Source organism: Anas acuta, chromosome 13, assembly GCF_963932015.1.
Source record: "Anas acuta chromosome 13, bAnaAcu1.1, whole genome shotgun sequence".
NCBI classification, from domain to species: domain Eukaryota; kingdom Metazoa; phylum Chordata; class Aves; order Anseriformes; family Anatidae; genus Anas; species Anas acuta.
In genome coordinates this window covers 14682383-14710117 of record NC_088991.1, presented here as the reverse complement: position 1 = coordinate 14710117, position 27735 = coordinate 14682383, and the positions used below count along the sequence as shown (strand labels likewise).

At 41.6% G+C, this 27735-nt stretch overlaps 1 long non-coding RNA gene across 1 annotated transcript in view; it reads right to left on the bottom strand.

Moving 5' to 3' along the window:
• LOC137863506 (uncharacterized) overlaps positions 1–27735 on the bottom strand; it is a 64086-nt gene that overhangs the window by 34737 nt on the left and 1614 nt on the right. The window contains exon 2 of the long non-coding RNA XR_011100926.1: positions 4816–4968. This is a non-coding gene — a long non-coding RNA (uncharacterized lncRNA). The remainder of the gene's footprint in view (positions 1–4815; positions 4969–27735) is intronic.

Sequence of the window (27735 nt, the reverse complement as noted above, 5' to 3'; positions counted from 1 at the left end):
ATATACTTGTGGTACTCTATTTTTCTGCAAAATGTTAAGTGCTGAACCAAATTATGATCTATTTTTACTTAATCATGCAGGCATGTGTATAACACTGATAGAGCTACACACATCCATACATCTCTATCTATAAATGGCAAGGCAGTCTCTGTCCTAATATGGGAGTCTGTACAGATATATTTTAAAATAAAGCCTGCAAGTCCCTATTTTTTTACTGCCAACGTTTTCTTGTGTGTAATCTTAGTGCCCTAAGTGGATTTCAAACACAGGATAGGATTTTTCTATCATCTCCCACTCTTTTTACTATAAAAGAACTGCTGGAAAAGCCACACTCTGCAGAGGTTTTTAATTGCAGCCAGATTTCTTAGCACGGCCCATCTGTACCTGCAGTCATCGGGCTTCTGCTGCTGCTGCTGCTCACTAATAAGACACACAGGAAAACAAAGCTGTAGGGAAGAGGCCTCTACTGACTCTACCAGTAAGCAATAACAACCTCAGCCTGTTTGTGAGTCCTTTTTTTTTTCCACTTTCCCTGTCATACTGCAGAAATATCTGTATCTCTGCCTTCAAGGATAGGTCTCAGCACCCCCCGTGCATCTTTGTGATGCCCCAGTTTGGGAATCCCTGCCAAAGCTTTAGCATGCAATGCACCATCTACCCCAACACTGCTGCCAAGGCAGAGGTCAAATACTGTTGGGCAAAGAGATACCAAGGCTGCAGTCAGACAGACCTTGGTATATGCAGTATTTACTGCCATAACTCTTTTCACAACCTGCAAGTATCTGGCTTAGCCTAGAGCTGACCAGTGCTGGTGGTCACTGGGGTCACTGGTCCATTAGCGCTTGGGGCAATCCAACACTAAGGCTTCAGGCCAGTCAGAGCTGTGGAACAGGTACAGCTACAAAGCAATTGCTGCTTGAGTTGCAGTGACCACCCCTAACACTGGAACTATGGTTGTGCTGTGTATGAAGCAGTGCACAGTTATACAATGCAGAGTGATCAGCTTTAATCTGTAAATCAAAGCATGAGGGTATGAGCTATTGTCCAGGCTAGACAGAGTAATGGTTTTCTAAGTGAGAATTGAGAAAAAATACTAGTTTCTTAATACATGCCAGGAGACGGGTGAAAAAAAAAAAAAAAAAAGAAGACATTTCACTTGTTATATAGACACATCCATTTCTTCATACTCAGACAGGACTCCTTTAGTTTTGTGCTAGACCTAATTAGATTTTAAATGAGATTCCAGCACCTATAATAGCTTATTCTGATTGTTCTTTTTATATCATACAGGCACTGAATATTCATTGTGTTCATGTGATTAAGTACCAAATCAATAGATATGACTAGTGGACCTGTTAGAATTTATGCTTTGCTTTATAAATACAAAGAATAAAGTCATATCTGATGCACAGTTCAGCCTCTCTCTTTGAAGAGTTGCTGTGATTGACGTGGCAATGAAAATGGGGGAGAATGAGTAATTTAATGAATTTTCTGCATTTAGGATAAAACCAAAAGGGATTGTTACAGTATGGAATGAGTATCCAAGGTATTATCATGGAGAAAGAACCATGTAACATGAAAAAAACCACAAGGGTTACTGCTCCTAAAACTGCAAATTCTTGAAACTCTCCCATGCCCATAGGATCCCAGGTAGCAGAAAGGAAAGGACCACAGCTGTTAGCCTGATATTGCCCTCAGAAAATGGTGCTTACAAAAAATAAGTCAATAGAGAAAAGATGAAAAGATTATTTTTCCAAGTGCAAATTATGAGTCTTCACCCATGTAAAACAAACAAACAAAAACATTTTATTACCAGCCCTCACTTCTTCACAAATAAACCAGATCCTCCCTGTTTATAAAATACTGCCTGAGCTATTATGTCTGTCTTGCAGCACAGTTAATTAGCTTGGGCTTAGCGCTGCTGCCTGTGTGGCCCCCAGCTTCCAATATAGCCATTTGGATTAAACTTTAGATGTGTACTTGCAGTTCAGAGAGAAAATGTCGATAACAATAATTAATACACTTGAATTACTGCTCTTGTTCAAAGTCAGGTGATCTGAACTGAAGGACTACACCAAAGCAACAACAAATTCTATGTTAACTCTGAAGAAGGTATATGGGACAACAAGGAAACACAAGCATGGTAATCTAGGCATGATTTATTTACCCTGCCTTGCTTTTTAATACACATTTTCCTTGCCCACACACTACGGTTACCACTCCTGTCATGTCTACTCCACCGTGATTTCAGCAGTGTGAGTGTTTACTGTCTTCATCCAGTTGTGCTCTTAGTTTTCACCTGATAATTTTTCATGCCTGTCTTCCTTTGATTAAATATTGTGAATTTCATTTTCAAATACAACTGAAAGATTTGTCTTCCACTTGGAGTAGTCAAAAATTATATAATTTGTTTTGTTATCAAGTTATGGAGAGCAAGTGCCTTCCTTGCCCCTTGAGAAAGACCTTGTCTCATGTTTGCACAATATCCAGCATAACCTAGATCTGATCTACAGATCAGATCATTATAGCATGACTCACCACACAGGAATAAATGCATTTTAACGTGGCTTGATTAGAAAAATCAGATTAACATAAGCAGTCTGGATTTTTGGTGAATGCCAAAGAGCATTCATACAGTAAGAGAAACACAGCACAAGGAATCTTGTCAAACACTCACTTTAAATCCCCTGTAGAACATGAGATGAAGTATTATTTCAAACCTGTGGGGATGATTTATGCAACCCAAAATTTTCCCTAAAGGATAAGTTCTGGAGTATTTTTCATTACTGCATAGACACTGGTCTCCCCTAAATTGCAGTTACATGCTGTTTCCCTTTTAATTACCTTTTCAAACAGCTCATAAATCTTGGAGAAAACATTCCAAGAAGGCCTGTGTTTCTGGGTCTGAAAAAGCATCCACCAAAATCAAAAAGAGCTTTTTGAGTGACTTCACTGGGTTCTAGATTAAGTGTTGGGCCAAGACTAACTGTGCTTTTACTAATGACAGTCAGAATATCATCATCTTAAAGTAGGTTAAGAATTGCAATCCCATCAAATTAAAACAACCAAACAACAATCCAGTCTTCTGTTCATGACAATTCTCTAAACTACTAAAGCTACTTCAGCCTGTTAGCATGGCATATAGAAACAAGGACAAAATTATTCAGGGGGGTGCCAGGGGAGAGATTGGGGTGCAATCTGAAAGTTATTCACTATTTTTCTGGTCTTTGAATAGAGACAGATTGGAAGTGGAAAAAATACATTATCCCTCAAGCAGGATAGTTGACAGAGCTGAAACATGGTATAACACAGTATCAACAAAATACGACATTTCTAGATCCTTAAAATTACAACTCTGCTCTATTTCATTACTAATCCCTGCAAAGGCTGTAGCAAATGCTCTTGTCCTGGAAAAAGTCATGGGGAATAGTCTGGTTCCCACCCCAGATTTTGACTGTCAGGTCTGGAAGTCATTCTTCCCTTTCACTTTGCAGGCCTTTTTTCCTAGAACATTTTTATTTGATTTTTTTCCATGAATTCCACATGGGTTTTCAGCATATTCAATCCTGCTGTCTCCTCCGCCAACCCAGTTCCATCCCTGGACTGCTCCTGTGTGCCTCTTCCAAATGGAATTTTGATTAATTTGGGATTGAGCAGCCCTGGCCATCTGCTGCCATCAGAAGAGGGATGAGACACTGTACCATAAGTGATCGCTTCTCTGGTTCCCCTGAAGGAACCATGAGGGGTCAGACAAGCAGTCTTTACTCAGACTTGCCCTCCAGGTTTCACCCCTCCATCTGGACACTTCACGATTTCAGTATTTCTGCAAAATGTCTACTTCCAACAATTAGTGTGGAGTGTGTGGGGTCTGCTACATTTTATATGCTCCAATACTACAGAAAAGCCTTGCTTTTATTGATGAATCTGACACTCCAGGCAGGATAGTAATTACTTATAGAATCCTGTTCCAACTCCCACTGATGCATCTATTTCTGGAAGATGCTTAGTCTTGTTGTTTAATTCCCTGTCTTCAGATAAGTTAGTGTGAAATTTTAACTACATAAGCTACTTTTTCCTAGAGATCTAGACTGTGCATCTTTTGCTGGTAAAAACTGATGCAATTCCATCTTCTCATCAATTAGTATCAGCTGAGGATCTGGCCTCTTTATAGTATGTTAAATTATCCTATCATAAACTATTTAATTTTAAGCCATATTCACATTACTTCTACTGTTAAACATCTTGGAGATGCTGATATGACTGGAGTCCTGTGAGACAACTCTTCCGTGGGTGACAATAGGAAAATGGCTGGAGGAAAACCATGCAAGGACAGGAGAGGGGGATAGGTGACAACATGGTTGGAACAACCAACAGGACAAAAAGCTCCCACAGCTACCCTGAGAAAAATCAAGCAAAAGCAACAGCGGTGGGATTAGATGTTGCTAATTTTCCTTCAGACTTTTATGGTCCCACATTAAATTCAACATGGTCTGGTTATCACTTTGAGCAATGAAGCTATTAAATACACCAAGCTGATAGGAGCAGCTTATGAGCTTGGGCCTCTGTGGGTGAAAGAACTTCTTTTTAAGTCTGGCTGGGTTTTCTAATCACACTTTCTGAGCCTGTTGCCTGTACGTTTTGGGAAATTAACGCTTTGAGGCAGTAGACTGTATTCCCAGACAAGGCTGATTTTGTTTCCAGTAACTTTGATGTTTGCCAGGTTTAAGTTTAATGACATTAGGTCTTGCACAGGGAAAACCTTCCTGTCTTTAGCAAACTGCTAATTATAAATGGGATGTCTCAAGTGATACTTACCTCTATTGTTATATTTCACAGAGTATATCCCTGAAGAGCCTCAGATTTAGCTCACGTTCCCAGCTCTGCTGTTGATCCACAGGTTCCTCAGCTACTCGTGGGGTATCTTTGGACGACAACATCTTTTGGGCAAGCAGCTCCACTTCTGGGGGTCTGCAAAAAAAAAAAAAAAAAATACTGGCGAGAGGCCAGGGTGCACCAGGGCTTTGGTATAGGCTGAATTGTTCAGACTCCCTTGGAAGTTAACGGGGAGAAATGTGTGGGCAGAAAGACCCACCAGCAGAGCTGATTTCTTCCTGCAGGCTACCGAGGAAACTAAATTTTAGCTATTTTGGATGAAACTAATGCCCAATGCATTCCTGCTGGAGCAGAGTGAATTTTGAACTCTAGTTTGTGCTTGACCTGCATGTGACCATGAAGAACACAGTGACAGATAGACTGGAGAGAGTGACGGCTCTGAAACCGCTGCTTTATCTGCTTGACCTTTGCTTTCTAGAATCTTCTCTTGGGGCTGCAGTCGGACTTGCTGCCGAGCCATGCCCAGAAATAGGGCACTTATCTCAGCAGGACTGCTCTCACCTTCTGGAGGTGAGCTGCAGGGCCAGCACAGCCTCTCCTTTTCGATAGGCAAGTTTTCTTATCAAAAAAATGCTTTGCACTAAGAAGTTCCAGAAAATTCATTTCAATTTGATTTAGATATGGTGCTTTCTCTTTTTTCAATGTGAAACATTTAATGCAGGTTTCATGATGGCGCCTCTTCAGCTGAGTTGTGCTGTAGAGGAAAAATACATAAGTCCCAACTACAAAAAGATGCTGCACTCACTTTTCTCCTTCTACGGGTTTTCTGCAAGCAGGTAAGTGCAAAGAGTGGGTGCACAGCACAGCACATGGTACAGATGACAGATGCTTCCTTGTTTGACTTCTGTTTATACATTTGCAGTCCCATACTTAGGTTAAACCACCAAGTTTCCTTTGCTTCCCTGAATAAAGGGAGATAAGAGCACTGCTGCTCTCATTTTCCTTATCTCATAAGTGTCCTCTTTGCTTTGCTGAGCAATCTCTAAACTGGCTTGGGCACGCTGATGGCAGGAGGCAATGGGGCAAGAAGGCATCGTTCGTGTTTGCAGAGAGGAGGGTGTGCTTCCTGCAAGCCCACTCTTACCAGGCAGAGATTTTTCCCAGTTATGAGGAATAGATTTTTTTGCTGTTGTTCTTTTTCTGTCATTATTGCTAGATTTCAAGTATTGCATATTTGCTCAATTGGTAGGTATTTATCTGCTTTGGGGGTACAAATGGTACCTGTTTTGTGATCTACACTTCACTACACAAGAAGCAAAACATTAATTGTACAGAGAAAATGTTTTTCTCTGACATGTGAAATTAATTTATTTATTGGTAGGAATCAAAACAAGCCACTTTGAAGTGGAAATATTATTGTGCCCTTTAGATTTTACTTTGATGAAGCCTACAATACCATTCCTGTTAGCCATCTGTTTAAATCTTAATTAAATGGTGTTTCCATATGAAAAACAGTCACATCATCCTCTCAAATGTAAGGTTCTATAATTGTTCCAAAATAGAAATACAAAGGATTAAAAATTGTCTTCTCTGTCAACAGGATGCGTTGTAGGTTGTAAATTATTTTTAGTTTTGAGTCCTAGCAGGAAAGCATCAGTTGTAATGACGTTTCATGCATTTGCTATAAAATCTTTCCCCACCACAAAGATCTGCAAATATGAATTGTTCTTTCTTTGATGAGTGGGTGATTTCAAATGATTTATTTATTTATTTAAGTCTTCCCAGAAGCAGAAAGAATGCTTAGCAATTGAGCCAGTTTCTTCAACTTTTCTCAAATGTCACTGTAACAACAGAGCAGCTCTTGCCATCCCAGCATGCCCATGTGTAGTACGGCTGTTAGAACAACCAAGGGAAATGAAATATGTTTAAATGGGGCATTAAGCAGTCTGTCCCCAGTCATCGTGGAGGAGTAGGGGCTTGCTGGTAGTTTGGCCGTACTGGAGGGGACGAGAGAAATGCTCCCTTCGTCTTGTCCAGTGAAGCACAGCCAGACTGGTACACCCAGCCTCATGCTGGAGTGGGGGTGGAAATGTAGGGAGATGTATGCCTCCCCTTCCCAACAGATCTCTCCTTCCCTACAAGTCTCCCCACCGTGCTCTGCTGAACTGGGGAGCTGTGCCCTCAGCAAGGGCAGCCCAGGGCTCAGGTCACTGCAAACAATGTGGTCAGCAGTACCATGGCTGCATCCATGAGCACAGCACCTCTGGGGCTAAAAATCCCTTAGAAAGCATTGCACTTCAGGAAGAATATTTCCTCAGGTCTTGGGCTCACTATTTTAATATTCATACATTCGTTGGCAAGTCCTACCAATGACTATTTTCAGTCATCCTAATTCATCTGCTTAAGCCTGCCTCCCACAAGGATTCAGACCTTTAGGGACCTCTCCAGCAGGGGTGTGGAGGAAGCATTTTGGCTAACTTAATATAAGCTTCAAATATCTCTGTGGCTGGAAGTGAATTGATTCTCAGAATCTAGTCTTTTCCTCAGAAACTACAGCACAGAAAATGGAAGGAAACCTCGAGCCAGAGTTTTTGATTTAAATGTTTCTGACTTCAGGTTTTATCTGGTTTTCTAAAAGTGCCCTCAGGCAGAAAGGTTACTCTTTTATTCTATGGTATAAGAAGCATCATATCATTTTTCTACCTTGCATTTGATTCCTGGAAATATCTTAAGCCTGTGAGTCACCTCTTTTGAGTTCAATGTAATCAGGTATGTTTGCCAAGTGTCCCTTTCCAAACAGAGCTCAACTTTTGTGTAACAACAAATTCAGTTACGTAAATAAGAGAGAGAAAGAGAGGGGGGGGAGGGAGGGAAAGAGGGGAAGAAGGAAGGAGGGAAGGAGCAGAGAAAATATCCTCTATGAAAAAGTAAATTTTCCAAAGGAAAGTTGAAGTGTTGTCTCCATTTGTCCTCCTCCTCCTCCAGATTCCCATTTGAGGCTGACTTAAGAATCACGGGTCAAACTCTGCTCTCGCATACACCCACCTAGAAATACTCCACTAACCATAGCCTGGGAGATGCTTGCCTGGAAAAAGTGATAGGATTTGTGCAGAGAAAAAACTTGCTGAATTGTTGTTTTTGCACTCCACAATATGTGAACTTCCCCTGGGTTTGTCCAGAGAACAAGGAAAGCAACTGAGAGCAGAAATGTCTGCCCCACGAGGTGCATGTTCACCATAGCCCAGGGTAGAGCTGATCACTTGCCCTGCCCATGCTGATGCTGGAGTATTTTGGTCTGATGCATTTTGCCATTAGCTTGCCCTGATGAGAAACAGCTTTGTTGAAGCTTTTAGGATACCATGACCTGCCTCTTGCAGGGTCTCTCCCCTGGACCTGACGGTACTGACAGGCAGGAGAGCACTGCTGCATCCCTGCATGGAGCTGGGAAGAGTGAGCAGCTGCAGCTCTACAGAGAACAACACCCTCGCCAGTCACTGCCAGCCCAGGAAGGTGACAAGTCCTCACTAGGATCCACCTCTGATTACTGGCAAACATTTTGTGTGTTTTCTGTCAGTTTTTTAGCTCCATTAATTAAAATGCTCAATTTCACACACTGTTGTGCCAGGTGAAGTAAAGTCTGGCTCCCATCAGGAATTGCTTGCACTGCAATTTCTCTCCAATGGAGGCATTTGTATGATAGTCACTGCAGCATCACTTTCTATGAATACAGTGGGGTGATCAGGGATCCTACATGCTCAAACACCCTGGCAGCCTGGACTGATCAGCCTTCTGTCTCTTTCCAACATTTTCATAAATTTCCACCCACCTCCCATTTGATAGTGCCTGCTGTTCCTGACAAGGACCTGAATCTCTGACTCAAGAGGGCTGCCTCTGCTAAGCAGAAGCAATCTGACATCTGTGACATTTGTCTGGAGGATGGTGAGATAATGCCATCACTGGCAGGGAAATGTCACTAATAACTGCTTTTGTCCTGTTTTCTTCGGTAGTAAATTAATAATGAAGAAGGGAAGACCTCTCCTGCTCAGATACACACAAATTTCCAGTACCTTCTGCAGTTGCCACTTGCAGACTAGCAAAGTCATGGTTAGAATAATTGTGTGAGAAACAAGAAAATAATGGGCAGATCTCTGATTGCATTACTGTCCCAAATTCCTCACTATGTGTACAGGATGCAATTCATCCCTCCGTAAAGAATCATCAATAAGCGACTGTGTCCAAGCCAGAGTGAGATCAGGAAAAAGAAACTATGCCAGTCCCTGTGTGCGCTCTACTGGATCCTGCAAACTCAATTCTTGATATTTTCCTCCCATTTACAGGCTGACTCTATCTGTGCATGCCCTTTCCATTCCCTGTATTGGACAGTCTAGAGTGGTGCAGAAACTACTTGCGGGACAGCTGGAACACACTTTTGCTACATTAAGCTGTATTTTAGCATGGAAGTTTGCACCCAGCATGACAATGTGAATACTAAATTTCCCACACCAAAAAGTAACTGTTTGATGAAACCTGGAACTGCTGACAACAGTGAAAGCGATCTTAGTCACTTAAATTACACAGTGGCAGGCTCAGATTCTCACACTGAGAAAAGGAAAAGTGATGATTTGGAGCATACAATGAAAGCAACACTTTGCTTCTTGAAATGGATTAGTTTCCTTTGAGATTAAGCCAGCATCCAGAACTGCAGAACATGTGCTAATATTATTGGCAAAGTCCACCCTATAACAAAGTGGTCATCAAGTAACATAGAATAACACTGTGACTGCTTTAAAACACTTGCCTAAATGTAGCAGTTACAGTTCAGCTCTCAGCAAATACAGCTTTTTTCTTCTACAATGCCCTTTTTCAAAAAGTTGGTTTCAGCCTCTGTTTATGTTCCCATCCCATGCACACCAGTGCATTCAAGCTGGCCTGGTACAAACGCTCCAGGAAAGCAAAATTCAAAGAGTTGCTGGCCAGGAAAGGATACACACTGTGCTAGGTGCTGGTCATACAGCCAGGGAAAAAGCAGTAGGTCAGCCACAGCTCTATCTCTGTCCACCCAGCTTTCTCTACTGACTTCTCAGCCTCGATAGTGCTTTAGAGTATTTTGCACTTTGCTCCAAGCACAATCCACACTTGCATCCCACAGGTGCCTCCCGCTTTGGGTAGATTTGCTTTGGTTTTGTGTGTTTGTTAGCAATATATGCCGCTATTGCTGTGGCACTCAAGAGCAGCCCTGGCATTAGCAGGAGGCAAGGGGGCAACTTGGGATGCCACAGAGGGACTTCCCTTGGGATGTGCTACTGTTATCACATTGCCATGGCAACAGCTCCCGCAGGTGCTGCTGCCCCCACATAATCGAATGGAAAATGTCATTGTGCCTCATCCAGGCACTGGCTTTCTGTGCACAGACAGCAGCTGCCACTGGCGGCCTTCACAGTCCTCACTTGGCTGTATCCATCAGTTCTGCAAAACTCCTATCTCCAACCAAAAATGCAAGGACAACATTAAAAGTATTTTGGGGATTCCTTAATCTTATGAAACATCTGCTATCTCAAGAAAAGTCCATCCTGGCAGCAGGTTTAGAGCAAACAAAAGGCAATGACACTCATCAAAGCCTGTAATTAAATCATAGAACTGCTTGCTGCAAGATATTGTAGCAGCCAAAAATATAAACAATAAATAAATAAATAAATCTAACGTTAAACTAGTTCTAGAAGTGAATTATTCTTGTTCAGGTAAGCTGTCTTTAAGATGACTGCCAGGCTTAGGGAAGTACATTTCAGAAGCAGTGAAACCCAGTGGGCCCCAGCTGCATTTGGAAGTCTTCCCTTCTTCCAAATGCAACCCAAGGCTCTTCCCTTGCTCCGCTCCCCCTCTCCCCCTGAGGAGAATTCAGACCTGTTATAGCAGGAGAAGACATCTTCTAATTTCATCACTGAAAAAGAAATTTTCCTACTGTGGGCATAAACACACACAGCTTTGGAACCAAAATTACCTCTTCCCAGCAACTTTCTTAACTACTCTGAGGTAACCGGGGTCCCTCTCATGGCTCCTATACCTTCTGCAATGCTGCTGGATCAACCACATAGAGTGATGGGGATTCCTCATCCTTAGGGACTGGCACAAGAGTTACAGCTGTGACTAACTGTAGTGGTGCCATTTCTCTTCCGTGGGGGTTGAAACATCTGACAGTCGCTTGTTCTCCCACTTCTCTTTGCCGTACTATTTCTTGCCTCACCGTTCCTTTTCTAGGTTTGTTCATATGTGAGTCTGGTGCATACATATGTCCATACCCCTCCATCACGCTATAATGAGTTGTCTCACACTGTAGTTTCCATATAGCTGCTAAAAGGAGGAGTGTTTTAAATAAACACTGAAAACAGACTCAAGAGGTAGGAAGAAGATTTTTGACCATAACATTCTAGAAAATCCTGTGAGCAAGGAAGGGGAAAAACATAGGAACTGATGTTCACAAGGAAGCACTGGCAGAGCAGTATCCAGGAGGGTGAGAGTAGGCCTATTTCAACAGACTGTTTTCTTTTCACAAGGCAGACTTGGCCACTGCTGTGACAAAAATCTCCTGAATCTGATCTTAAAGTTATTTAAAGAAAAAAAAAAAAAAAAAAAAGCAGAAGGAAAGAGCCACGTATAACTCTTAACCATTTATGACAAAGTGATGCAGACCAGTGGAAAAGCAGTCTCATTGAAACAATTGGGCAATTAAAAAGAAAGTTTTTCTAATAAAATTTTATAGTGGTTTCTAAAAAGCAGAAAGCAATATTAATGCTTCTGGGGATGCTGAGATAATTGCGGGAAGCCTGGCTTGTATCCAGGAAGCAACTGAGCATGGCTGCTGGTCACAACTAGCAGCCTTGGCTGCTGTCATTAAATGGTTACAAACCAGCGGCACCAGCTAAAAGAAAAGCAAAGATTATGGGCTACAGGGAGTACTGCCTGGGCCAAGCAGCTCCCATTCCCTGCTCATGTGCCTGAAAGCTCCAGTTGCTGCCCCTGCATCATCAGTAAACAACTGCTGGTACTCAGATCAAGACTCAACAAGGGGTTTAATCACAAGTGGAGGACTGTCCATTCAAAAGCTTGCCTCTGCCCCACCTTGCATGCCTCTTCTCTGTCCAGATTTGCAGTTCCCCAGGGCAAAGCCTTGTTCCCAGGGTGCTGCAGATGGAAGGAGAGACCACGTCAACAAAATTAAAGCAAAGCCACATTCACTACCAGGATGGCACTGTCAAGAATGCAGATGCTGTGGGGTCAGCAGAAAAGCAGGTCTTCAAGGACACTGTAATAATAGAGCAGGAGGACGGTAAAATGCAGAGCTGGTCCACAGAGTGATTTGTACACATGGAAGAAAGCCCTCCTTTGTCCAAAATGCCCAAGTTTCTGTGGGCATACCTGTCATGGACTCCACTTCTTACAGTGATTACTGCCATGCAGAGGCCACCAGACCCACTGCTCCCATGACATTTTCAGCTAACAAGTACATAAAATGGGCTATGCCTCTCAATTACCTGTCCCATGGAAAGGTAACCCTAAATTTTAAGTGATTATGTACCTATGCTTATTTACACACAGCAGAACACAAGGAGACCAAATTAAAAAAAAAAAAAAATCAAGGATGGAAATTTTGGCCTGTAAGAAAACATCCCCGAAGTAAAAGCTACTAATTGGGATATTTAACATCCTTCCTCCCCCATCCGAAACAAATAAATAAAGCAGACAAGCAAGCCTGCCATTCTGTCAAAGCCTCTGTGAAAAAAGGACAGGCGAAAGGAACGGTGCAAATCAATCTACATTACATTACCTCACCAGAAGGACCTGAAGGGACTACAGAACATTTTCATTAATCTTGCATGGGGCTGCTCTGTGTCATCCTAAATTGCATCAACACAAGATGAAGCCAGCAGCTACTGTCAGCACACGGGCTGGAGGAAAGGAAGAGGGGAGATTGCCCAAATTCCTCTCCACAATGAGGTGGACCAAGAGGCAACTTGATGCCCAGCTCAGGGTCTTCCAGGTGGATGAAAATTCTGCTACGACCAAGCAAGAGAAGCATCTCTAAATCCAGTGGTTCCCCACCTTGTTGGAGGACCAGAAGTAACCACCATCTTGGGACTGGGGCACGTGGAGACTGGTGCCCAGTCCAGACCAGTCAAGGTCTCTGGGCTCATAGCTGCCTGGGGAAGACAGTGTGGTGGGCCAACCTGAACAAGTATCTGGGACAAAGTTGTCCATCAGGGTCAGCACTGCATTGCAGGAGAAGCAACAATCCTTCTGCACCTCTTCTTTGGCAAGGGCAAGGTGCACCCCAATTTAGCCAGCCAGCATGCAATAGGAAAACACCTTGCATGTACCCCAAACTCTTAAAATACAGGATCCCCACCTTCCCATTTTATCCAAGGTCCATTATAAAAAGTGGTCATAGCCAACAAGAAGTTCCCCATGTTCACACTACGCTTTGTTTTACTACTGTCCTGAGGCTAGTACACTGTTAACATCAGCACCAGCCTTAGCAAGGATAAGGAGGGCTTGTTTAAGTAGGCAAGGGAACATTTGGCTTCTTAATCCACAACAACATACTGCAGAGCAGGCCTCAGGCCAGTGAATGAGTTAACCCCTGACAAGAGAAGCTGTCCCAATTAAACAATAAATCAATCTGTGACACAGCCCCCCCATTTAACTGTGCCCCCTGGGTTGTATCCTGGCTAAATCTGACACACTTTCAAGTGTCCACCTTTCAACACATAGCCCGTCTCTTTGTCTGCAGCTGCCACAGTGCAAATTGCTCCAGGTTTGTGCCCTGAGTCTTGCCTCTATTCATGTACCCATAGCATTAGCACAGAAACACACTGAAGATGGCTGTATTTAAGCTTTTTCAACCAGAAAATGCCTAGCTGTCCTAATTCTGGACTGTGAGTAGTCAGTAGCAGGGGTTAGGTTAAAAAAAAAAAAAAGGAAAAAGGGAAAAAAAAAAAAACACTGAAGCATTATCCTTTAAAACAGATCTTGTGTGATGCTTTCAATTCAAATCCAGTTTGACGTTAATACTTACTTTAACTTCCCTGGAGAAAACACACATGCTGAGATTTTGTGAAGAATACAAATTTGAAGATTTGTTCATCAAGCTGTGTTAGACATAAAATTGGCCCCCCAAAAATGGCAAAAATATCCAGTTCTAAATCTTTAACTCTAGTAATAGTCAGGCAAAAGTTCTAAATACACCAGGAGGTCATCTGGCATAGGTACACTCTACCTCTGCTCTACGTAGGCACCTTTTGAAGAAGATAAGAGGAATTAGAAATTAGAAATTAGGAATTAGAAAGCACAAAAGGAATGTGGCTTCCAAGAGCAAGTATCATTTCACATCCCTTGCACAAACAACCACAGAGCAAGTTTTACAAGCTGGTGCTCTTTCCAGAGCTAATGTCACATCCTCACTGCTGCAATACTGGGCAACGCTTCATGAGTTACTTAATCAGTCAACATTGCCCTCTTTTGTCCATGGAAAACCTCTAGAAGAGAAGTCTCAGCATCCTCCTACGTAAATATACATACACAATCATTTGCCCTCTTTGTGCATCACTCCAGCCTGCCCACAGGCACCTTTTGGCCCTTGTTAACTATGAGAAGCAAATTCTGAAAATACCAATATAATCAGCTGGGCACCAGCTCTCAGCATATTCATTTCCACATGAATATACCAAAGGTACAGACTTACAGTTGCTTGTTATAACTCCAGATTTTCTTTTCGTGGTGTTTTTGTATCACTAAAAACACAGCTTTAGGCATAGGCGTGAAATCCAGACACAAAACCCAGTGAAATCGAATAGTGCTGAGTCTGGCTTTCCTCATTACTTGAAAGTAACAGAAAAGTAGAAGCAGTAAAGTTTTCCACATCAATGCACTGGCTGTATTAGCTAAAGTTTTAATGCCTCTCATTAATCAGCTTTGAAAACCAATAAATAGTGAATATGGAAATTGAACTGTGCTGCAAAATTAAGTTGGTACTACAAATAATACATTAACAAACAACTTCAAAAATCATGTTCCTCTTTGTCACTGAAATAATTAGTGCATCAACCAATGGGGAAGTCCTTCCTCTCAGTAACCATGGAAATATTTAAAGGTTGCCAAAGCTCTGCAATTATGGATTTCCCAATAGTTTCCCATGTGATGTGGGAACTCAGTGTATCCTGCACAGAAAATCATGGCCTCATGCCACAGAATGAAAAAATGTACTTTAATTATCACAACGGAAAGTAATAGTTGGTCAAAAGGCAGAAACCAGAATCAACAGAAACCAAATCAACAGAAGATTGCCACTAGCTTGTAAACTGTGTCTTATCTGCCTTTCTGCCTTGTCAGAATTAAATGGAGCCATATACTGTATCTATCAAAGGTTGTGGAAGAAGGCTATTCCATTTTTTTGTGAGTGTGAAGCTATCACAGTTATGAATACGGATGAGGCTGCAGGCAGTGGGGCCTCTGTGCAACCCATCAAATGAAGCTGGAGCAAGATGAATGAAGAAGACCCTGTCAAAATTACTTTGGCCCCTGATCAGCCTCCAGAGCTGCTAATCTGGGGCAGCAGAGATTGGTGAGAAGGGCTCATCCCATGGCTGCTGCAACAGGACCAGGCTGGGGCTGTGGAAAGATGACACAAGGAGACATCCGCACACAGGGCAATACTACATGCGGTGCCACCCTGGTCCTTGATGTGGCTGTGGGGTCACATAAAGGGAAGAACAGCCCTCCCTGGACACCTTTTTATAGCCGAAGCAGTGCCTTAGCTTTCAGGTTGTTTCTCTTCTCCAACACAGAGCTGAGCCAAAAAAAAGGAATCACTCCATCTCCCCACCTCTTGTCTGTGGGAGTCCTCTGCCATGGGAGCAGATGTCACTAACTCTTGCACAGAGGCTATTAAAACTGGGCTGCGACAGCAACTCAGACAAAGAGGGTACTCAAGGGACCTGCTGCCACTAGGTGGGTAGCCCAGGCTCCTGGCACTGCACAGGGAAGGGGGCTTCCACAGGGCACACAGGATTTCTCTTCAATAAAATCTTCAGTGGAATCAGTGATTGACTTCAGCAAACAATGCCAATCTATGTATCATTCATCTTTCACACTTTAGATCACTACAGTTAAAAGCACTTCCCTTGATTTTCTTGTTTTGCATCTGCTTCTGTCATTACCCTAGGATCACTTTGAGTCTAACTGAGCTTGCATGTGCCAAGTGAGGGGAAAATCCTTCATATGCTTGGTATAAAAGCTGCCACTCCCTGTCTCTGTAAGAAACTATCATACTAAGTGCTAGCTCCAGGAATACTGCTGGAGGAAAAACACACTTGTTTGTTGTGCTTCTACATATGGGTGCAAGTTAGTAATTACATACAACAAACATCAGTCCTTTAGCTGTCGGTCTCTTCACTTTCTTAACCTTCCTCCCCGTCCCCCACCCCCCAAAAATAAAAAAAGTTCCTCAGACATGATATTGTTAAGTAACACAGAACAGGGATGCACATATCTTACACTATGGTGTTTCTTCTCCTTTTACTGCATAGCTTTGACTGCATGAACCTTGCCTTCTACTAAATCTGTAAAACAGACTTAAACACAGCCACTGAAGATCCAGAGTACTTTGGTCAGTGATTTCGCCTATTTTCCCCCACCTTGGAATTGATACCCACTGCCTTTGGCCTTCTTCAAACCTACACAGGAAAGTGCATACCAAATCCTTTTTCCCCAAAAATCTGATTTAGTCTTTTTTTTTTTTTTTTTAATTATTTTTATTTTTTCTCTCTAAAACTACAAAGATATAGAATAGAGTTAACCTTCAGGGAATTTCGCTTGTGAAATGACCTTGTTGTTCTCTTTACTTCTTCTATTTTACTGAATCATTCAGAAGACCACCTCAACCAAAACTGAGAATTTGGCTATACAGGAACGTACACACAAAGCACAGCTAGGAAAAACTTTGTTTCCCTGTGTCAGTGCCTGCAGAGATGTGTGCCAACAAGAATCAGCTGGCATACTGCTCTTCTTGCCTACCGATATGCCCTGCTTCATCATGAGGCTTCCTTGGGGACAATCATTATAATGATGAGGGATTCATTTGGTTTCACAGAGTAGCAAATTTCCTCAAGGTTTCATCAGGATTAAAATGATTCCAGAAACCATGTTCCTTTCAATTAGACCTGGACACTACCAAATACAGACTAGGAGAAAGTTTGGGAACCTGTCTGATACTGAGTTCTTCCATTCACTAGCAGGCCAATTTGTCAGGGCACCAGCAGGGACAGATGTAATGCTCTTATTAGATGTGTTATTCCATTAAAGGCCTTAGAAACATAAAAATCCCGGGTTTGCCAAGGAGGAGAGATGATGTCTGAATATGCAGGATCCTGCTGCAGACCAAGCAAGCCTGTGGCTCCTTGCACAGTTGCTTGCATTCATACACGAAGAAATTACAAGACTTCTATGATTAACAGGGAACTGTGATTATAGAGCTGAAAACATCAGGATTTGTAAATGTGGAATTAAGGTTTTACTGAATTTATGAGCATTTCTCAATAGCAAATCAGGTAGGTCCTTCATTTAATATGCTTGTTACAGGTGAGTCATCTTTCCAGACAAATCAAGACTTAATCAAAGAATAACACTCCAGTGTAACATGGCTGTTGAGATGGAAATGTGGAAGAGGCTGATGAGGACCTAATACAGCATCTCCCACAGCAGTCAGCAGACCTCAGTGACCTGCATCATCTGCCCTTACAGGGTTATGATCCAAAACTTGAATTAAGTTAGAAATAAAATAAATGTGGCTAGTGTATAAACTGAAGGTCATGTTAACACTGCATTAACTGCATTTATCAAAGCTTCTCTTACACAAATACAGAACTGGCCTAAATGGCACAAGTACATGCACTTACTGCATAACACAATACCACCACAATGCACACTGACTTTTGTGGGGAAAGATAACCTGAGCACATATAATTACGTAAACAAAAACATTACAAGATGAATGTAAGCTAATTCTCAAACTGAAATTATATTTAAGCCTCCAAACCTACAGATATTTTTGTACATGTATACTAATATTTCCATTTACTTCATTGGGACAATTTGCAGGCTTTAAAGCTCACTCTGAAGTGTTTGCATGCTTTAGTCACACCAAGTATCATTTCACTAAGATACCCTCGAGTGGCTCGTGAATTCAGCAATCCCTAGATTCCAGTGCTGCTATATCTATCACCAGCTCTGCATGACATACAGTAATTATAGGCTGCTGTCAGACTACTAACATCCTCAACAAGTAGAATGGAGCTCTTGAGCATCACTGTGCCAACCAGACAAACACAGAGCTCTTCTAAAACGAGAGATTAACCAAAAGAAAGCAGGCCAAATCCTGCTCTCATTTACCCCTCTTGGATAGGTTGCATGGATGTGGCTGCCAAGACAATTTGGCAAGTTGCAACCCTCTAGCAGCATAGAGTCCTTTGCACGGCTCCTGTGAACGGAATGCAAATGCACGAGCTGCGCTGGAAGAGCCATGCCCAGCAGTTGTCCTGCCACCCACGCTGCCACTGCTGTTGGTGCAGCCCAGCAGAGAGGTTAAACTGAGTCCCAGCATACACATGCTTCTAGGTTGGATTTCCCATTCTGGTTGGTTAAAAATACTCATCTTGAAACTCCTTCTCCCCCACCAAAGTCACACAGAACAGTTCCGAATGGTTTTATTTTTTTCTTACTAAAAGGGGGACATATTTTTCAGCTCTAATCATAAGCAAGAGAATGGGTTTTCCTAAAAAAATAAAAAATAAAATAAAATAAAATAAAAAATAAAAATAAAAAAAAATGCAGAGGTGAAGAAGGAGCCTGGTAAAATTTCACCTAGAAGTAAACAAATAGAAGATGTCTTAGAAACTGATTCCCTGTAGACAAGGTAATGGGTTTCCGTAATTTTCATTCAGAGAAGTATATCAAAAACTGAAACATAGTCCAAAGTCTTGAACAGGAACAGAGCCAGGTTTTACCAATTGCCATGCCAATAAGTTGTCCAATAGGGTACATTTGTTACTGAAGCTATTCATTTCTCCCTTTTCTTTTATTGACAGAGATTCCAAGATTTAGTGGGAAACTGCCCAGCTACTGAAATGCAGACTATGGAAATAACAGACCTAATGTTGCGCTGACATCCAAGACATCCCTAGTGGCTGCAGAGTGGTCAGGTCCCATATGATCTTTCTATCATTGCGACCATTCCCTGGCAGGGTAGAAAACTTGGCTTTGGAAGCCCAAATGAAGGGAAGGATACCATGATATTTTACTGCTCCATAAACAAGGTAGGAAAGGTACTGCTCAAAACAAGGTAAGGAAAACTCCTCAGGCTGACTTGCCACACAAGTCAGTGTGCAGCATGATAAGGGCAGATTTCGCCACCACATTCAGACTCCTGGAGCAGTACATGAGCTGCCATGGGGCTAATGGGAAAGCATCTCACTTGCAAAGAGGAAGGAGGAAGAGGACAGAAGGTCATTTTTTTTCCCAGATAAAATCAGCCTTAAGTACACAACAAGGGTTGAGATTTATATGAAAGACAGAACTGTATAAAACTAAGAACAAAGAAGTTTGAAAGTTTTATTTCATGTATATCAGTTAACAGATATCTCAAAGTATAGCCTAAGAGATTATAAACAAACTTTATTTAGATGACTTAATCAGTTTATAAATCACCAATGCTATTTATAAACTTATTTTATGCTGTGCAAATCCATTTCTTGACCTAAAATAGCAGACGAATCTTTTTGTGTGATATAACAGTCTCTGAACTGGTACGGTTAGAGTTTACTGGCTGTTTTATAAGTCTGTAGTGATACACGGTGTAAAATCAAGTTGTAAAGAAATACAGATTAAAAAAAAAAAAAAAAAAAAAAAAGAGAGAGAGAGAAGGAAAAGAAAGAAATAAAGAAATCCAAGCATGTAATGAAATGGGAAAGCAGTGTTTTTCTCAACAGGAAATAATTTTACAAATAGGACCCATATTTCTGTAAATAAACAGCTGCCTTCTCATTAGCTTCCTGTCAACCTATACTAAAATATACATCAGAGAAGTCTGTCAAAACAGTCACAGAGGAAAAACAAGAGCAGAGTTTAAAAGCAAAGCCTTCAAAAATTGTTATGCTTTTCAAGTCTAAGCAATAAACAGGACAGGGGAATGACAGGAGAATTGGCAACAGAATCTCATGACTGTTTTGTTTTTTTTTTTAAACATTAAACTTATGCTTGGTCAACTGTCCACAAGTGGTTTGCAGAGAAGGGAGCTGGACATAAGATCCTGACATGCTGTAAAATCACAGCCCTAAAAAAAAATAAAACAATCAGGAGTCCCAGACCAACTGTCAGGCAGAAAACAAGCCCTGCAGACGTGGCTGCTGGAGTGCAGAGCACCTGAGACTCCAAGTGTTTTCTTTTCTGCCTCTGTTGAGAAGCAAGGGATGAATCTAGCTTCTAAAAGAGCACAGGATCAATACTGAAGAGAAGGTAATTAAAAGATTTAAAAAAAAAAAAAAAAAAAAAGTACTTCGAAACACAGAGCAATCCATCATTACTGAGCAAACCCTGGCATTGCTGAGTCACACACAGGTTTGCACACCAGCAAGTGATGTTTCTGCATTCTGTGCCTTGCTTTGGTGCTGCTCTGTCCAACTAACACAAAGGACTCAAGGCACAGAGAAGGGTTTGACCCATCCATGCTGGAACTGAGGCACCCTGCTTTCTTACAGGGTCAATGACCATACCTCTCCCAGATAACTCCTCTATCTCTGCTGTAGTTACCTCCTATCCTGTATTTTAATTTCTGCCCTCCACGTGGTGGATGTGGACTTGAGATTTCTGAAGCAAGATCAGACACAGTACTGAAGTTACTCCACACTAAGAATCCAAGGGGGTGAACATAGGGGATTCTCTGTTCTACTTTCCAGGATTTAAAAAAAAAAAAAAGCAGCAATTTGCCCCTACAATGCCCCAAACATTTCTCTCTCAATGGAAATGTGTTTTTTTCTGGCAGACTACTGAGTGCTCCAGTCTGATCCAAGAAAGTGACTGAGCATGAAATCTGTGGACCTGATCTGATGTTCTGTGACATGTATTGTGGCCTTGTTGGAGAGAGCCGAGTGCCTTGCACCTTGCACGACTGAGAAGCATCTGCCCTGGATTTAAAAACAAAACAAGGTACCGCAGGCTCTCCCTTCTTCAGTCCTAGATATTCAGAAATTTATTTAAAAATTTGTTTCACTCTTATAAGAATTACTTTTGTAATATAATTTTTAATTCCATTTCACAAAGGATAATTTTATATTAATTTCTGATATTTTTCCTAACCTGTTCCCCTTAAATCATAGAGTGGCTTGTGTTGGAAGGAACCTTAAAGACCATTCAGCACAAAACCCCCTACCAGAACAGGTTTCCCAGGGCCTCATCCAACCTGGTCTCGAATAGCTTCAGGGACGGAGCATCCACAGCTTCTCTTCTATTTTCCCTTTTCTAGTCTCAGAAGGAACTATAAGCAAATAGCAAAACACTAAACAGTTTGATGTGCTTTTCACAGAAATCCTCGCTTCTCACAGAGAGTCTAAGCAAGGGGGAGTATCCCTGACCAGCACAGCTGCTGCACTGCCTGTGCTGAAGCCCAAGGGCATTTCATAGCCTAAGCAGCAATTCTGAATTGTTTGCTCATATGAAGAATGGTATTCTTAAAAAGCACATAGTGCTAGCTTGTACTTGCTGCTATTGAAGACAACAGCAGCCATTGACTCTTGCAGACAGAGATAAGTGATGTCTGATGAACCAAACCTGGATGGTACAACATGTTCCATATCCACGTGGCTGAAGTAGGAAGCACACAGTGGATTTCCCACCTAGTTACTGGATATAGTGTTTTAGAAATTGAAAGTTACTCTCTTTCTTCCTCTGTAACCTGCCAAACATCTGACCTTGTGTGTCAGGGAGTTTTGAAATAATGCAGCAAATCAGAATGTTGGAGGCATCAGGCTGCACAGCCTCTGACCCAGCCATCAGTTCCGATGTAGCTTTTCTGTATTGTATTAGGTGTGCTATGCTCTTTAGAGTTAAGGTTTGAAGAAAAATCAGTGTCAAGCAACATGAATATCAATATTTCCTGTGTTTTCCCTTTCTTTTTCCAGCATGTCATTGCATCCCCAGCTAAAAAAATAATAATAAAAAAAAAAAAAATGCAAGCAGAACAAGGTAAGATCATATAGCTCACTTCAAAACCAACAGACCATCCTGTTTGGGTCACCCCAGGCAGCTCTTAGCCAGCTTTCCTAATGCTGTCCCACCCATTGTGCAAGGAATTTGGGAAGGATAACCCAGGGCAGAAGGAACTCCTCCAAAATAAGCTGTGAGTCAGCAGGTGGTGGCTCCGTCCATGCAGGTGCTCCATCCTTCCAGGCTGCAGAACAGCTGAATCTGCACCCACAGCATAGCTGCTCGCAGGCTTCAAGTTGTCCACGTAGCTGTAACCTCTGCTGCATCAGACCCAGAACACTTGGGGTTTTGCAGTGCTGGTTTTTCTTTCTACACTGCAGGCATTGGATGTGCACCAGGGAGGGCAGGCTGCGAGTCTCCCAGAGGGACAAAACATTAATGTTTAGTGCAGGTGGTTCATGAGATGTTTGTCCAAGGACTGCATTGAAACTGGCTATGGTCTGAGGTTTGGTATAACTTCTCCTGGGAGCACATTTACTTCTGAAGACCAATGACTTCAAGCAGCTTTAACACACTTTGACAAAACTGTCTCTATTTTGTGGTCACATGGAAATAAGAATGTAGCTCTGAATTAGTCTGGAGAGGCATTTGTCTGGTGTCCTTGCTAAGGCAGTGGCCAAGTCCATGTGGTTCATAGGAATGTAGTAGCAATCCTGTGGAACAACAAGCTTCCAAAGCAGACTTGAGTTATGCCTGAAAGTCTAAATTTATATATATGTATATGCACACCTCAGAAGAAAATATGTTTTTTATTGTGTTTTTCTTTGTATTCTGCTGAGGTTGGGGTTTTCACATTACCTCAGCAGTAACAGTGGGTCCCGCAAGCAAGGTACATGCTGTGGAAAGAAGTATATTCTGGAAAGGTGAATTTCATTTTTGCAAAATCCTCACAAACCTTATGTCTAGAGATCCATGCGTTTACCCTTTGTGAACCTCATTTTGGCCACCTTAAACAAGCGTCATTAAGGATCCAGGCAAGTTCACTTCCAAGCACAGTTAACTCCCACCTGCTCAGGAGCTTCTGGCATTGCCCAAGCAGTCAGGAGGAGAAGCAAAGGACAGAGTCTCCATGCAAACTGAGAAGTTACTTTGGAATTTCAGGATGGCCCTTTGTGCACCATTAGCTACTGTTGAATTGTATTTTTTTGCATATATTTAAGCTAAACACTTTAAAGAACTTGCCTAACAGTCACAGATGCCCAATATGTGGCTTATTAACACTTAATAAATAATGCGTTAAAATTACTTGCAGAGAAGGAGAAATCTTTGAAGGAGTTGACACCAGCACTTATGTGGGGCAGGACAGCTGTACAGCACGTCCTCTCCCACGCTGCCCATGAGAAAGCAGAGTAATAACTTCAGCAAAGTTTAATACATCCCCAGGCTCGTGGAAAACCAGTTCTAGATAATGGTTTGAAGGAGCCCTGAGAACACATGAATCACAACATAATGATTGAAGAATACATGCTAATATTGCCTTAATAAAATCCAAAGCAAGTAGGTTATGAAGAATTAGAAATAATTGTAGAGATGGGAAACCTTGGGGTATCTCCTTAGCTGAATCCACGGGAGAAGGATATCATGGTTTTGTAATTCACACATGCTCTATTTCCTGACTATACCTTGAAGAGGGCTCTACATTCAATGCAGTTGGGCAATAAATCCCAGGTGTCATTGTCATTTTTCTCAAACCTCCCTTACTTGACAGAAGAAGAAAACCTTTTACAATGGAAATTGTTCCTTCCTATCTGTGCAGACAAAACTTCTTTTTATGAAAATATTTCATGCATCTACCATTCAGGTAACCAGATCCTATTTGTCCTTGCTATATGTGCACACACACATATGCCTTTTCTATTTCTCCTTCGTGATTCCTGCTACATCATTTTCAAGTATATACATAACATGACTGGTTATTTGGAATAATTACAGTATCTTTTCAATATTTTATATTTAACCTTATTTAAGACTGTATTTGCCTTCCTTGATTGCCACTGTTCATATTCCTTCAACTATTACATGTTGCTCTCTATGAGCCCTAAAATCACTTTGCAGTGTCAAAGGCGAAGAGACACCCAAGCTGCAGCTCCCTGCTTTGTGAACAGGTGCCCAGCTGTCGGCTGGCTTCTTGCTCACAAAGGCTGAGACTTTGCTAAGAGATGTGCTGTTTGAGAGGAAGAGCAAATTTCAACCCAACAGATGGTCCAGGAGGGGATGAGTCATTGTGCATACAAAAGCCACGAACAGCTCACGCATAACTCACAAGTTACGTATAAAAGACAGAGTTCAAACACAAATCAACTGAGTAATTTGTGTCAATGTGTAGCAGGACCAGTACATCATAAAGGAAAAGGAGCAAAGCCTGTGAAGTACCAGTGGTGGTCTGACCCAGGAGGAAAGGAACCAGCCTCTCAAAATCACTATTAATGCCAATTTCCCAGACCATCACACCGACAGCTAAATTTATTACTGTCAGCAGAAGACAACATAGGAAATAACCAGCTGTTGGAAGCCGCTCAATGTGCAGTGTGACCAATGGTCATGGGAATCCAGGAAGGCACAGAAACAAGTCCAGCTGTGCTTCTTGATTCTTTGCTAAATATTTTTAAAAATTAAGCTGACTTAAGAGTAAAGAGCAAAAACTAGAAAACCATTGAGTTTTCCCACCCTGGTCCTAAATAAGGAATGAACAGTATTTTTATTTCACCCAGGACCTTGGGAGCAGGAAAGTTTGAGAAACCTGGTGGCAACTGAAATCTATGAAGCTGCACTGGGAAGAAAATGATCCAAGGGCTGTGCTTTGGCCATCAAAGCATTGCACAGATCCATAGCTCCAGTTGAAGCTGATGATTCCTCACCAGGTTATCAGCCCAGGCAGACTTCAGCAAGCTTTACAGACCAATAACAATAAGCAAACTTGCAGCTTTTTCATGATCAACCACTACAGTGCACCTGGAAGCATTACTGTAGACATACAGCACACTGAAAATTATTTCTGGCAAGTAGACAAATAAAAAACAGCAGCAAGTGAACCTCTAATACTGGCCATGGTCACAAATGCATTTTAATTGAGGCAGCAAGCTTTTACTTTATGTTTGCTGATCATTGTATAGATTCTGTTGCCAAGATGCTGAACTGCAGCAATATTGCAGCAGGTAATCACAGCAAGGTCTGGGGCAAAGAGGGATGCTTTTCTGGAAAAAGGTTCAAGTCTCAGAGTGGAATTACAGGGGCCTAAATGCAACCATTTCTGAAATAAAGACCTGACTTTCCTGTAAAATAATACTAGTCATACAAGTGCAAATTACCAGAAACACAGCAACTGAAGGAATAACATCACGATGCAGGAAACATTATTAGCAGGAGGCTGCCTTGTAACCAGCATCACATAACCTCCCAGAGGGAAGAAAAGGAAAGAGGTGATCTCCAAATGCTACAGCTTTGGAGAGAGAAAGGAGGTAGAAAGGCAGACAATAACATGGTTGAGCTATCTACCCCCTTGTGAGCATGTCTGTTGCTTGAGGAAATTCTCTATTATGCACTGATTATATGCAAGAGGATTTTGCTTGGAAGTGAAAGGCATGGAAGGATTTTGATAGATGGACATTGTAAAATATTAGTGATAATAAAAGCATTATTTGTTGTCAGTTTAAAGTATGCAGCTTCATTACAAAACTAAATAAATGGCTCCATGATTCAAACAGTAACTAGATAAATATTTTAATCCCTGTTCACTGCCAGTAGCATTAACTAACTGCTTTTTGTAATCCTTTTATAAATCTCACTTGTAATACATTATATCTGATATAAATTCTGAGCTTTCCTGATACTTCCAGCAATTTGGATTTCAGCTGCCTGTCATGTTCCGCAGGCTACAGCAGCCCTACTGCTGATGTTTTGAAGTCCCCCTCCAGGTGACTTTGTAGCCTGAATCAGCAACAAGGGTTTAACTGTGGCAGAAATATTGCCAAGAATAGGCAACAAACAGGCTGCAGAGACACCTCTTAACTACACTTCAACTGAACACACAAGGCAGCTGTTGGAAAGGTACATTTGCGAACAGTAAGTGCATGAAATGGACTCTAAGAGTTGGCAGTTTCCTAAATAACTTTCTATGGAAAGCATCAGTGGAATTTGAATTACTTTAAAAGAAATGGAGATATGTATACATATATACACATTATTTAAACAAACATCTGTTTTTTTTGAGCAAGTGTGCCTACAGTTTCACCTAGGGATAACAGGACATGCCTGTGTTTCTAATCCATCACAGCACAAGTAATTGAAGAGTTGCAGTATTTCTCGCTGTGTGCTCAAATCATACTGAATAATGAAGAGCTGCAACACTATGCAATAAGGTAAACGTTCCAGAACTGGTATTATCAGTTCCCTTTGCACCCAGATTGAGGCATTTGCTACAGTTATAAAATCTACAAGTTATTCAAACAGCACAGAGCACTTGAAAGGATTTAAAACAGAGTTCCAAACAGCATCAGGTTCTCTATTTGTTCTCAGAAGCAGCAGATTTCCTTAAAAGCCTCTAGCAGATGCATAGTCGGTCTCCTGTACTTTAGGGAGGTGTTTGTGCCTTTCCCAGGCATGAAATAAATAACATTATTTCATTTCTGATACCTGCAGAAACAAGAACTTGGGAGTAGAAAAGGTATCTGAGACCATGAAGACCCTTGGTAAAAAATGGTAGTCCTTGGCCTCTACATAACCTAAGCAGAATGTCACATCACTCATACGAAAGGTCAGAAGCTCCCTTAGCATTTGATTTTTTTGGCTTCAACTCACCCTTCTGCAACTAAAAAGGTTTGCAAAAGTCATTATCTTGGTTGCACACCCACTCTATGCTCAGGACAGCATTTGTTTCCATGATCAAAACTTCTGTTTATTTCATCTGGAAGAAATAGTACTTGCAAGTCATTCGTGTGGGAAATCCACTGCAGGCTCAGGTCATAAATTCATGGTATCTCTGCTCTCCTGTGGACTGAGAAAGATGTCACAAGCATGTCCTGCTTTTGCTTTATAACAAGAAGAAAGTGCATGAGTTTTTCCTGCAGTATATTTCAGACACTATGACACCTGGCTCTTGCTGTTATTGAATACAGAACTATTAAAGCATTTTGAAGCAAGTGGCTGAGCACATGTAATATACTGGTTTTCTAATTTGTTGCCCTAAGTTTATACCCTACAGATGGTTAAAGTCAGATGGATCCAACTCCAGTTTCCCTTGTGATGATAGGAAGCACATCTGCTGCCTAATGCTCAGACACCGGTGCTACTGGAAGTGTCCCTCTGGCACTAATAACCTGTGGATTAGAGACAGAATGAATGCCAAAAAAATACTGTAAAATTAACACTACATTAACAAGTCATCGACAATACCTGTCAAGAACAGAATGTTAATCTCTAATATAACTGCCTGTTAAGATGAAATATTTCAGTTACACAAGAAAAAAAAAGAAAATATGGAGAACTTTCTGTCACACTTGGATGCTTCACTTACCACACTGATGAATCAAAATAATTGCCTAGTCTAGCACTTTGAACAACACTAAATACAGTGCTGAATCTATTGATCCTTTACAC